General features: G+C 35.4%; 1 pseudogene; it reads left to right on the top strand.

Annotated features, from left to right (window-relative positions):
- The window catches only part of LOC127136244 (ABC transporter C family member 3-like), an 84,127-nt pseudogene extending 76,058 nt beyond the window's left edge, over nucleotides 1–8,069 (top strand).
- Nucleotides 8,070–12,918: the final 4,849 nt, after the last annotated feature.

Genomic DNA, 12,918 nt, shown 5'->3' with positions numbered 1-12,918 from the left:
ATGTGCAATAAAACTAAGTTTGGGGTGGAAATCTTGAAAGGAAAGGCAAGTGCATAAGATGAGATCATACAAAAAGAAAAATAGTATGTATTTTCTTTAAAAAAAAAAAAAAAAAAAAAAAAAAAAAGAAAAAAAAAAACAAAAGAGAAAAATGCACTTGCCGAGACCGTAGATCCTAACAGATATAAAATGCTCGGAAAAGTTGAGTAGAAAAAGAATCAAGAGAAGTGAAATTAACCCCCAGAGTATATGCGATGCACAGAATAAAGAGAAAGAAAAATCACACAACATAACTATCGAGTTCAAAACCCTTTGTTATCCAAATTTTTTTGTTTATCCCACCGTACCCAAGCCCCGTTACAACCTAAAAAGACCTCAAAAAGTGTGTGGAATCTGCTGTGGTAGTGACATTAGAATGTATTCAAAGTTAAGAGTTGGTATTGCATACTGTGCTGTGAGTGTACACACCTAACCCTGAGAGATATTGTGAGTGTGTGAAAAGCTTGCAGGTGAAGAGGTTTCTGATGTGGAAATATGGTAAACTGCCTGAATCGGAGAGACCTGAAACTCGATTGGAAAGGAAGAACACAAAGGGTGAAAGACTAGGTTGCATTGTGGAAAGCGAATTCGGGGGTGACCTTTGTTTGGACTCAATACATCACTTGAGGACAAGCAATGAGACAAGTTTGAGGTTGTGATCGGTCACCATTTCCATTGAATTCACGCCGCTAATCCGACATATTTTCATCACCTTGGTAAGATTTATGGTTGTTTTTAGTTGCATTTGAGTCAATTAGCATGTTTTGTTGGTTTGGTATTGCATTGCATTTGATTACGAGTTTATGTCAAAAAGATCTCGTTTATGCTTCGTTTGGTAGTGTTATTGTTACAGGTTTAAAAGCAAGAATGGTGAAGTTCTGGACACTCTGAAGGACAAAAATATGAGAAAACAACAGGTCAACACGGCCACCCGTGTGCCACCACACGGCCGTGTTGTTGAGCAAGCAGGGCAAAAGATGAAGCAGAAAACAGAGATCAACACGGCCACCCGTGTGCCACCACACGGCCGTGTTGATTAAAACAGTGCATTAACACGGGCGCCCGTGTGCAGGGACACGGCCCGTGTTGATGCTACTGTAACTAATGCTGAAATAAATTAATCCTGAAGAACAACACGGCCACCCGTGTGCCACCACACGGCCGTGTTGATTGAACGCAGCTTGGAAAACCTAATTTTTGCTGTTTGAACCGATTCTGCTCAGTAAGGGTAGTTTGGACCTTTAACTTGGAAGAGGGTCATCTGAAACTATAAGAAGGCTTGGAAGAGAAACAAGAAAGGACCTTTTGATAGACGAACAAAAGCATTGCATTGGAGAAGATAGCGAATACGACGGATTTGAAGATGGCGAGATTCAAGGGTATCAACCATTGAAGATCAAACTCTCCTAATTCTTTGTAATGTCTAATCTTTACTTTATGAGTTCTTTAAGTACTATGAGAGGCTAAACCCCCTGATGCTAGGGGGTGGTCCTGATGTTATCGCATGTTATGAATTTGAACAAATGATTTCTTGATTACTATGTTACGTATTTCAATTCAATTGTGTGATGTTATTATGCGTTTGTATCGGACAAATACAAATTGATCTACGACTTTCAATAACAGGACTGTGATTGTTAGGGTTTTCACACAATTGGGTTTATGAATGCATCATCTAGGACTAGTAACTTTCGTAAATCACCGTAAACCTTGATATTTTGTATGATTAAAACCAATGATTAATTGAATGGACATTTGAGTAAGAATTGGTAGTTTAATAGTTTCTTCCTTAAGGACTTAAGTAAGAACATTCTGAGGTTAGGTGATTGAATGTTTCATATGTATTAAGGAAATCTTGACTGAATTCATAATTGGGTAACTCAACCATTCACCCTAGCATCTTTTATCTTAATCAATTATCTTTACTATTTTCGTGTTTACTATTTCAAAACAACCAAATCATTATCTTTTTGTTCTGATAGAATCAAATTAAAATAAGTATTTCCTACGCAATCCTTGAGATCGATACTTGGAAATAAAACTCCTTATTACTACATCGGTAAAAATAGTACACTTGTTATTTTTCCGATCAGTAGGGTCACGCTCTGATCAATGTAACATCAGGTTGAGAACGTTTTCTTTAACTTCTTTTGTTTTATTGAAGTTGTTGTTTATGTTTGATGAGATTTCAGCATTGTGATGAGTTGAATATTACGATTCTTGTATTGCGTTATGAAAGTTGAAGTTATGAGACTTAACATCATGGATTTGAAATTAATATGTTTAATTGATTTGATAATGATTATACTGCGATGATACCTTAAGTGAAGGTGAGCATGCGATGACAGGTTTTATGTGATATTTTGTAACCCGTGTTATAGAATAGGATAAGTTTGATGTGAATGACACCCTATATGATCATAATTTCTATTAAAATTATGCATTAAAATTGTACAAGGGGCTTATGGTGTTACAATTATAGTATAATTTTTTTTGTTATACTAGTGGTTGGTCAGAAGAAAAGCTTGTTACCCTTTTTGATTTAGATTTGAAAACAGTTGCTTGGTGTGTTGTTTGTGTTTGCTTTCATAAAGAGTTCTTGTTTTTCTTCAGTTCAAGTCAGAGAAAAAGAAGGTTTCCAGTTTTCTTTAGAGCTTGGTGTGTCTTTTATATCTTTGTTTCATGTTATTGCTTTGTGGTTGACATTGTTGTTTTGTATGAAAATCGCATCGAGTTAACCATTCAATGCATTGTTTCTGACGTGGTTTCGATTTGTGTTGGTTTATTCTTTTATTATATGGGGTTTGTGTGAAAATTAAGAGTGAAGAAGGTGATAGAACTCTTCAAGAACCTCTTTTTAATGGTGATACACATGTTAGTAATGGTAATGGTAATGCTTTGGAGTTAAAAGAAACTAAGAGGCCCTTATTCAAATGCTAGAATTTCGAGTTATCTCACTTTCACATGGGTGAGTCCATTGATAACATTTGGCAATAAGAAAATCTTAGACCTTGAGGATATTCCTCAGCTAGATAGTGGAGATAGTGTGGTTGGAGATTTTCCAACTTTTAGAGAAAAACTAGAAGCTGATTGTGGTGCAGTCAATAGAGTAACCTCACTTAAGTTGGTTAAGTCAATACTAATCTCAGGGTGGAAAGAGCTTGTAATCACTGTTTTTCTTGCACTGTTAAACACTCTTGCTATTTATGTCGGTCCTTATCTTACCAATTCTCTTGTTCAATATTTTGATGGAAAAAGGCTATATGAGAATCAAGGCTATGTGTTGGTTACTGCGTTTTTCCTTGCAAAGGTCTTAGAGTGCCTAACACAAAGGCATTGGTTCTTTAGGTTTCAGGAACTCGGACTTTGTATCCGAGGACGGCTCATTACTATGATATATAAAAAAACCTCAACACTTTCATGTCAATCAAGGCAATGTCACACTTCTGGAGAAATAATCAATTTCATGATTGTTGTTGTAAATATTAGATTGTAAATAGTAATTATTTCTATTAGTAATGAGGCCCATTAGTCAAAGCCCATTAGGTTTTCTATTCTCTCTTATTTAAAGCATGTAGATGTAACATGTAAGAATCACTTTTTAATATATCAATAAAATATTTTACAACATGGTATCAAGAGCTCCCGATTTTGGGGGATTCGCTTCCGCCTAAACCCTAGCCGCTTTGTAGCGGAGCCTTTTTTTTTTACTGTAGTTTGCAGTTTGTTGTTGTTTTTGGGTGTTTGGGTCATTGTTGTTTTGTGTTGTAGCACATCGTGCTTCTTGTTTTTGTTCACTCATCTTTGAAACCCTAACCCATCCTGTTTCTTGGTTTGTTTTCTCTCGATTGTCCTTTCAATGGCTGAAAAGAGGGGAACTGATCTTTCCTCCTTCAGTCAGAATGATGTGGAACGGTTGAAGTCTATGCTTGACTCCATGAGTAAGCCTTCTGGTTCTGGGTCTCTAGCAGTTATTGGTAAGAGTTTGTGCTCCCGATCTCTTACTGTTTGTGGTAATATTCCTAAGAATGCGTGGATTCTTGACTCTGGTGCTACTAATCATATGACATTTGATTCCACATTATTATGCTCTTATACCACACCTTCGAGTATTCCTTATATCACTGTTGCTGATGGCTCTCATGCTTGTGTTGTTGGCACTGGAAATATTGACTTGCAACCTCCATTCCAGTTGCAATCTGTGCTTCATGTTCCCACACTTTCCCACAATTTCATTTCCATCCATAAGCTTACCCGTGATCTGAATTGTAAAGTAATTTTTTCTATGTTCCATTGTGTTTTTCAGGACCTTACCACGGGGCAGACGATTGGAATTGCTAAGGAAAAGGAAGGGTTATACTACTTCTCTGATGACCATCCAAAGGTGTTGTCCTCCTGTTTCCAGTCTCAGTCTTCCTCTTCAGCCTCACAAATTTGGCTTCAGCACAAGCGTCTCGGTCATCCTCCATTTTATATAATTAAGTCTATGTTTCCGCCGTTGTTCTTACACCATTCTGTTGAGTCTTTTAAGTGTGATGTTTATCAGTTGGCAAAACACAATCGTGTATCTTTTCCTTCCAGTTTTAATAAAAGTGATGAACCTTTCGATTTGATTCATTCTGATGTTTGGGGACCTGCCCCTACCTCTAATATTTTTGGTGCAAAATGGTTTGTCTCATTTATTGATGATTGTACTCAGGTAACTTGGATTTTCTTGATGAATACTAAATCCGAAGTACCACAAATATTTATCCAATTTTATAATATGGTACAAACGCAATTTGGGAAAGGCATAAAAAGAATTCGTTCTGACAATGGTAAAGAATATGTCAATCATACCTTTTCCAACTTCACTAGTAAACATGGCATTCTCCATGAATTCACATGTGTTGACACCCCACAACAAAACGGTGTCGCAGAAAGAAAAAATCGTCATTTACTTGAAGTTGCTAGATCTCTCCTTTTTCAAATGTCTGTTCCTACCTCTTATTGGGGTGAGGCAATTCTTACTGCTGCCTATCTGATTAACCGGGTCCCATCTCGAGTGTTAGGTAATAAAAGTCCTGCCCAATTTATGCTTTCACGCTTTCCATCTGTTCCTATCTTACACACTCTTGAGTCTCGCATTTTTGGTTGTGTTGCTTTTGTTCATGTTCACAAACAATATCGCAACAAATTGGATCCCCGTGCTGTCAGATGTATCTTTCTGGGTTATGCACCCAACAAAAGAGGGTACAAATGTTATCATCCTCCGAGTCGAAAATTCTTTGTCTCCAAAGATGTCACCTTTCATGAAAATGTGTCATATTTCACTCGTTCTCAGTCTCAGGGGAGAACATAAGTGACTTAGAGTCAGAGTCAGAGTCAGAGTTCGAGTTTCTGATCCTTGGTCCTAGCCTCCCTAGAACACCTATCAGTGTTCCCTCTCTTGAACCCGAGTTGTCACCTAGTTTGAGTTTGAGTCCTAGTTCAACACCTGAATCTGAGCCAGTAAGTGTTCCTGGTCCTTCAAGGCCTTCTGTTTTACAGGAATCAGCACCTCCAGCACCAACTCTAGTGTATCAGAGAAGAAGTAAACCTGACCTTCTCCAGAAACAAATTCAATCGCCTGAACTAGAGGTAAGTACTGAAAATGATTCCTCTAGTGATGATTGTGCCATTTCTGATACTTGTGACACTAATCCAGTTGATTTACCCATTGCTTTGAGGAAGGATAAAAGATCTTGTCCCTCCCTATATCGACACCCTATCTCTCAATATGTCTCCACTAAACATCTTTCCACACAATATCAAAGTTTTATTGCAGCTGTTGATTCTGTGAAAATCCCATCATCTGTTGAAGAAATATTGCAAAATAGAAATTGGGTCCAAGCTATGGATGAGGAAATGAGAGCACTTGAAAAAAATGGTACTTGGGAGATTATTGAAAGGAAAAGAGACAAAAGTCCAGTTGGATGCAGATGGATCTATACTGTAAAGTACAAATCTGATGGTACACTTGATCGGTACAAAGCAAGACTAGTGGCAAAAGGTTATACTCAGACGTATGATATTGATTATGAGGAGACATTTGCCCTAGTGGCAAAGATGAATACTGTTCGAATTTTACTATCTCTTGCTGCTTCATGTGGATGGGAATTGCAACAGTTTGATGTTAAAAATACATTCTTGCATGGAGACTTAGAGGAAGAAGTGTATATGGAGATTCCACCAGGTGTTGGCATAACAAATGGAGCTAACAAGGTGTGTAAATTGAAGAAAGCCTTATATGGACTAAAGCAGTCCCCTCGGGCATGGTTTGGAAGATTCACAAAGGCAATGATGTGTTTGGGCTATAAGCAAAGTCAAGGAGACCACACTTTATTTTTTAAACATTCACAAGGAGGAAAACTGACTGTACTTCTTGTTTATGTTGATGATATTATTGTTACAGGAGATGATTTGATTGAGAGACATTTCCTCAAAGAGAAATTATCAGCAGAGTTTGAGATGAAAGACCTTGGGCAACTCAAGTATTTCTTGGGAATTGAGGTAGCCTACTCAAAGCAAGGCATCTTTATTTCTCAAAGAAAGTATGTGCTTGATCTTTTGCAGGAAATTGGCAAACTTGGATGCAAACCTGCAAGTGTTCCCATTGAACAAAATCACAGGATAAGCTTTGAGGAGGAAAGTGACAAAGTTGACAAGGGTCAATATCAGAGATTAGTGGGAAAATTGATTTACTTGACACACACTAGACCAGATTTGGCATATACAGTCAGTGTGGTGAGCCAATTCATGCATGATCCGAGGGTGAGACATTTGCAGGCTGTAGACCGCGTTCTACAATATCTTAAAGCAACTCTAGGGAGATGACTTTTGTTTAAAAGAGGTGGAAATCTAACTATGGAGACTTACACTGATGCAGATTATGCCGGATCAGTGAGTGACAGAAGATCTACGTCAGGCTATTGTACTTTTCTGTGTGGTAATCTTGTAGCTTGGAAGAGTAAGAAGCAAAGTGTAGTTGCTCGATCAAGCGCCGAGGCAGAATTTAGAGCTATGGCACTAGGAATTTGTGAGCTATTGTGGATGAAACAAATTCTAGAAGACTTGAAGATACAATGTGAAGGTCCTATGAAATTGTTTTGTGACAATAAATCGGCTATTAGTATTGCTCATAATCCTGTTCAGCATGACAGGACTAAACACATTGAGATTGACCGACATTTTATCAAAGAGAAGTTGGATAGTGGACTGATAACTACATCTTACGTTCCTTCCGGGCATCAGCTGGCAGATGTGTTAACAAAAGGCTTACCAACAGAAAGATTCAGACAACTTACTTGCAAGCTGGGAATGATAGATATCCATTCACCAGCTTGAGGGGGAGTGTTATAAATATTAGATTGTAAATAGTAATTATGTCTATTAGTAATGAGGCCCATTAGTCAAAGCCCATTAGATTTTCTATTCTCTCTTATTTAAAGCATGTAGATGTAACATGTAAGAATCACTTTTTAATATATCATTAAAATATTTTACAACAATTGTTAATGCTGAAAGAGTTGGTATATTCAATTGGTACATGCATGATATGTGGTTAGTAGTTTTGCAAGTTGCATTGCCGTTGTTGATTTTGTATAAAAACCTCAAACTTGCTTCAATTGCTGCTTTTGTTACGACCATTGTTGTTATGTTGGAAAATGTTCCGTTAGGATCGTTGCAAGATAAGTTTCAAAAACACTTGATGGAGTCAAAGGATACAAGAATGAAAACCACATCTGAAATTTTAAGGAACATGAGGATCCTTAAACTACAAGAATGGAAAATGAGGTTTCTATCTAAAATAACCGAGCTCAGGGACGCATAACAAGGTTGGTTGAAAAAATTCTTTATACTTCTGCCATAACTACATTTGTCTTTTGGGTTGCACCTACATTAGTATCTATGGTTACTTTGGTACTTGTATGGTTATAGGGGTCCCACGTGAATCCAGGAAGATTATGTCGGCACTTGCAACAATCAGGATTCTTCAGGAGCCTATATAAAAGGCTGGCTATTTTTTTAAAGTCAAATTTTCTGTTTTTAATGTGTGACGGGAATGCTTGATGGGGGTTTTAAGTTCAAAAACAGTTGTTTATGTTACTCATCAAGTGGAGTTCTTACCTACTGCCGATCTTATATTGGTGAGTATTTATCATAATTGTATTATCATTTATTTAAAGGAAGGATTTTCTTTTAACCTTTTTTTTTGGCCGTTGTCGTATATAGGTCATGAAAGATGGAAAAATAACTCAGTGAAAAGTAGGCTGATTTGCTTAACACTAGAACCGATTTTAGGAACTTGTTGGTGCACACAGAGAAGCTTTGTCTACGCTTGAATCATAGGGTGAGGAAAAAGCATCTAATGAAATAAGTAAGTTAGAACAAGAAGTAAATATCTCTAGACCTCTCGAAGAGGTAAACAAAAATGAGCAAAATGGTAAAGCAGATAATGATACTGGCAAACTGAAACGCCAACTTGTTCAAGATGAAGAAAAAGGGTGAAAGGTAAAGTTGGGCTTTCAGTTTATTGGAAGTATATCACAACTGCATATGGAGGAGCTCTCGCACCGTTCATAATATTGGCTCAGATTTTTTTTTCAAACTCTTCAAATTGGAAGCAACTATTGTTCAAGGGGACTGTGAGAAGTAATCTGGACTCCCTGGAAGAGTACAATGATGATCAAATATGGGAGGTGAGTTATATGTTTTTTATTTGTTGAAAACAAATGCAAAAACAATGACACTTGATTTTGTCCAACCAAAATATTATACTTGTAATATTTTTGACGAATGTCTACCGGGTGACAAAGTTAGAAATAAATAAGGAAAACTTGACGTATTAGGATTGTCCTCTAATTTTTTTGAACATAACTACTCCGTTTAAACATAAATATAAGCAAAACGTACATGTATTCGCCTATTCGGTCCAAATTTAGGTCAAGAGGGAGTATATAGTATTTCTACTCTTGAACCTTTTGCTAATATGGAAGTTGATGCTTTTATAGTTACTGAGAATGGTGAGAATTGGAGCATGGGTTAGAGGCAGTTGGTTTGCCTTGGTAGGGTCCAACTTAAGAAGAGCAAAATTTTGGTGCTTGATGAATGAAGCCACTGCATCAGTTGATACAACTATGGATAACTTGATTCAACAAATTCTTAGAAAGCGTTTCACTGACTCGACCATCATTACCATCGCATATCAAATAACTTTTGTGCTTGATAGTGATATGGTTATGCTTCTTGATCAAGATTAGTAAGAAAAGCTGTTGTGTTTGTTAAATTGTAATTTCTTGTGTCGAAACAGATTGCTCGATAAAACAAGGATGTGTCGTGTTGTATTAGTGTGTCGAAGTGTCGAAGCATGTTGTTTCACACAGGATTTTAACTTAGGCCTATTTTTAGTAGTGATAACTATTTTGGGCTTTTATAGTTTTGAGTTTTGATTTAGGGAGTAAGGTAACTTAAATCTATAAATGGAGGGAGTAACCCCTATTCTTGAAATGAACTCATAACATTATATTCACAGAATTTTGCAATTGTAAAGTGAATAAAGAAGTTTTCCACAAGTTGTGGACAAAAAGGAAACTCTACAGAAAATATTCTTCTTCTTCTCCAACGTTTTTTTTTCCTTTCCTCTTTTTATTGTCATTCTGTGGTTATAATAATATTTTTCAGCAAGATTGATAGAAATTCTCCATAGGTTGTGGTGGACTTCCAACATCTGGTATCTAGAGCTTTAGTTTGAGCGATTCGTAGGAAGAAAATCACAGTGGCAATGAATCATCCAAACAGACATTTTTCAGCGAATCTTTCAATTCTCAAGAACAATAATTATGAGAATTGTTGCAAGCAGATGAATGTTGTGTTCTATTATCAAGATCTTTGGGATCTTGTGAAGGAATGAGTAACAACCTTTACATATCCTAAAGGACGATATATCGACAGTCCACCTTGAGAACCAAGAGTTGTTTGGCTCATACCCAAACATCTATTTTTTTTGGCTAAGACGCATGTTTACTCTTCTGTTCAGAGTCTATTCCTTCATGGATCCAAGATAACATTCTCCTTTGATTTCAAATTGATTGTTCCCCAACATGTAATACATTATTCCCTGTATTATACAACACTGGAATTAATCCTTGAAGTGGTGTTTGTCTTATGAGTCCCCATTGCTTAAACAAACATTTCTCTCCTTGTTCCTACTGCAATTAATCTTTGAAATTGGGTTTGTCTTGTGAGTCCATGTTGCTTAGACAAACTTTTTAGTTTCTACCATTATGTTGGTACATGTTACTTTTCATCACTTCCTTATCTCTCTTTGTTCTCTTGGTTCCACGAACTACGAATGCTCTGACTTTCTCATTGCACAGTAAGAATACGTAGGCACGAGGATGTGAATCATTGGCAAGCATAATTTTAATTATTCCTCCCGCCTTAGGGCATTTTCCCATTCATCTTCATGATGCATTCATAATCTACCTTCATTCACTCCATGTGATATACTGTTCTTTTTTAGCGTCAAATACATTATCTCTTTGAGCTCCATCTTGTGTCACCTTATGAACCAATAGTTGTTTGTCTCATACATAAACACTTAGTTCTCTTTGTTTTCAGATATACCATATAGTGGCAGACGCTTCTGGCTAGTCCACCGTTTTTTATTTTTAGACTTTGTTAGATAGACTTGGGAAAGTGTCGATAATATCAGTACCGTCCTAGCATCCTAAACTCCTTAAGTATGCGACATTGATTTGAATAACCATTATGCCAAGACTTTAATTCTAAGTTTTTTTAAGTAGTCCATCGAGTAGTTTATACTAGCAGTCAACACCATCCTAATGCACATATGAGTAAGGAAGTCGATGCAAATAAGTGTATGATCTCAAGACAATATAATATATATATATATATAATAGATATATATATATATATATATATATATTATATATATTATATATATATTATATATATATATATATATATATATATATATATATATATATTAATATAATATATATATATATATATATTATCTAATTACAATAAACCAACATGATATTTTTTAAAATTAATTGGTAACAAAAATGTATCATTTGTCATTAGTTAATTTTATTATTGCATTAACCACAAAAATATAGGTTATTAACCAAATATTTTTCTGATAGCTTATTAACTAACTTCACTACGTCATTAATCAATAAAATGCATAATATTAACCAATTAATTTATAATTTGATTAATAAATTTTAAAAATTAAAAAACAATAAATATTAAATAAAATTGGTTAATATTATGTAAATACTAGCTTATATAATTGTTTAATATTAATCAATTTTATTTTACTATTTATTGTTTTTTAATTTTTAAAATTTATTAACCAAATTATATATTTTTTTAAATAATCAATTTTTCAAATTAAATCCCAAAATAATTAATTTTTCAAAAAAAATACCAAAATAACCAATTTTTCTACTTATACGTCAGTTGAACTGACGCATCCAACTAATCATCAAAGGAGGCACCTAGAGCCTTGACGCATGCATGCAAAACCAATGCATGTAGGCGTCACATGCATTGGCACATGCATGTGTGCATGTGTTATGTGTGTGTGGAGTCTAGTGCATTAACACATGCATGCTTTGGTTCTTCTATAAATATCATGCGTATCTTCTATAATTTTTCACACAACTTCTTACCCTCCTTCCATTTTTCTTCAGTTTCTTCAATCCCTTTCAATTTTGTTTTCTTTAATCATGTCTGAATACATTCACAAGAAAAATATTGATTTAATCTTTTCAGTAGTTGCACCTCCGATAAAGATTCGACTTTGGAATATAGAATCTTCAAACGTCTTAATCAGACGTTGAACCGTTGGTTAGATGGAGAAATTACAGAGGGTGAAAGGATTAGAAGAATTCAATGGCTTGAGTCCACGTTCGACCAAAATGGAAAAGTTTGTGTATGGGTGGATATTAAGACTGATAGAGACGTTCACATATAATATCTTCAAAATTATTTTGATGGTTGTAATCGCATAGTTATAGTAATGATATTTTATTTGTTGGAGTATGTCGTGTTGCTTATGTATTGTATGTGTTGTATTTGTTTGTGATAGTATTTTCTCACAAAATTATCATATGAAATAAATGTTGTTTTTAATATAAAGCAAAAGAGGTTCAATGAAAATTATCTTGTTGTGCTTGTTACAACACTGAGACAGTTAGTACGATTATGACCGGGATGACGATATGAACTACATAATTGAACTATTTTATTCGCTGTATCCATTTCAGTTTGAATACGGATGCTGTTTGGGCGACCATTTTTCTTTCTTCGCATTACTTCATTGTGTCAGAGAATGTCCCCTTGGTATTCAGGTCAATAATCCTCTTTTGTAACAACTGAAAAGCTAATTTTGTAAACATTGAATAGGCTTATGACTTTGTAAACGTCAAATAGTAAGTAAGATGGATTCCTTCGAATCTTTGAACATGCCTCAATAACATGGAAGCAGGACATACGAAAGATTTAAAACTTTCCGCAGTCGCACCAACCTCTATCTAAGTTCTACCAAATAAACATTCAGAACCAGTCAATGTTTCCTCATGCATGTTTTACATTTAGTAACAGGCTCAAAGAAAAATATTTTCGTATGAATACCATTTCCTTCTTTACGTATGTAGTTTATGCCATCTTGATAATCAATGTGCGTATGAGTTGATATCACATTGGCTAGCTAAAATTGTCGGTTGCTACAAGATACTTTTTCGTCTTTTTAGGTTGTTGATGTTGTTGTACTTGACATATCAACAACAACAATTGATAAGGATGAAACAAATATCAAAAGTATTC

This window comes from Lathyrus oleraceus, chromosome 4 (assembly GCF_024323335.1).
Source record: "Lathyrus oleraceus cultivar Zhongwan6 chromosome 4, CAAS_Psat_ZW6_1.0, whole genome shotgun sequence".
NCBI lineage: Eukaryota > Viridiplantae > Streptophyta > Magnoliopsida > Fabales > Fabaceae > Lathyrus > Lathyrus oleraceus.
Note: the sequence above shows the minus strand (reverse complement) of the source record. Positions and strands in the feature narration are given on the sequence as shown.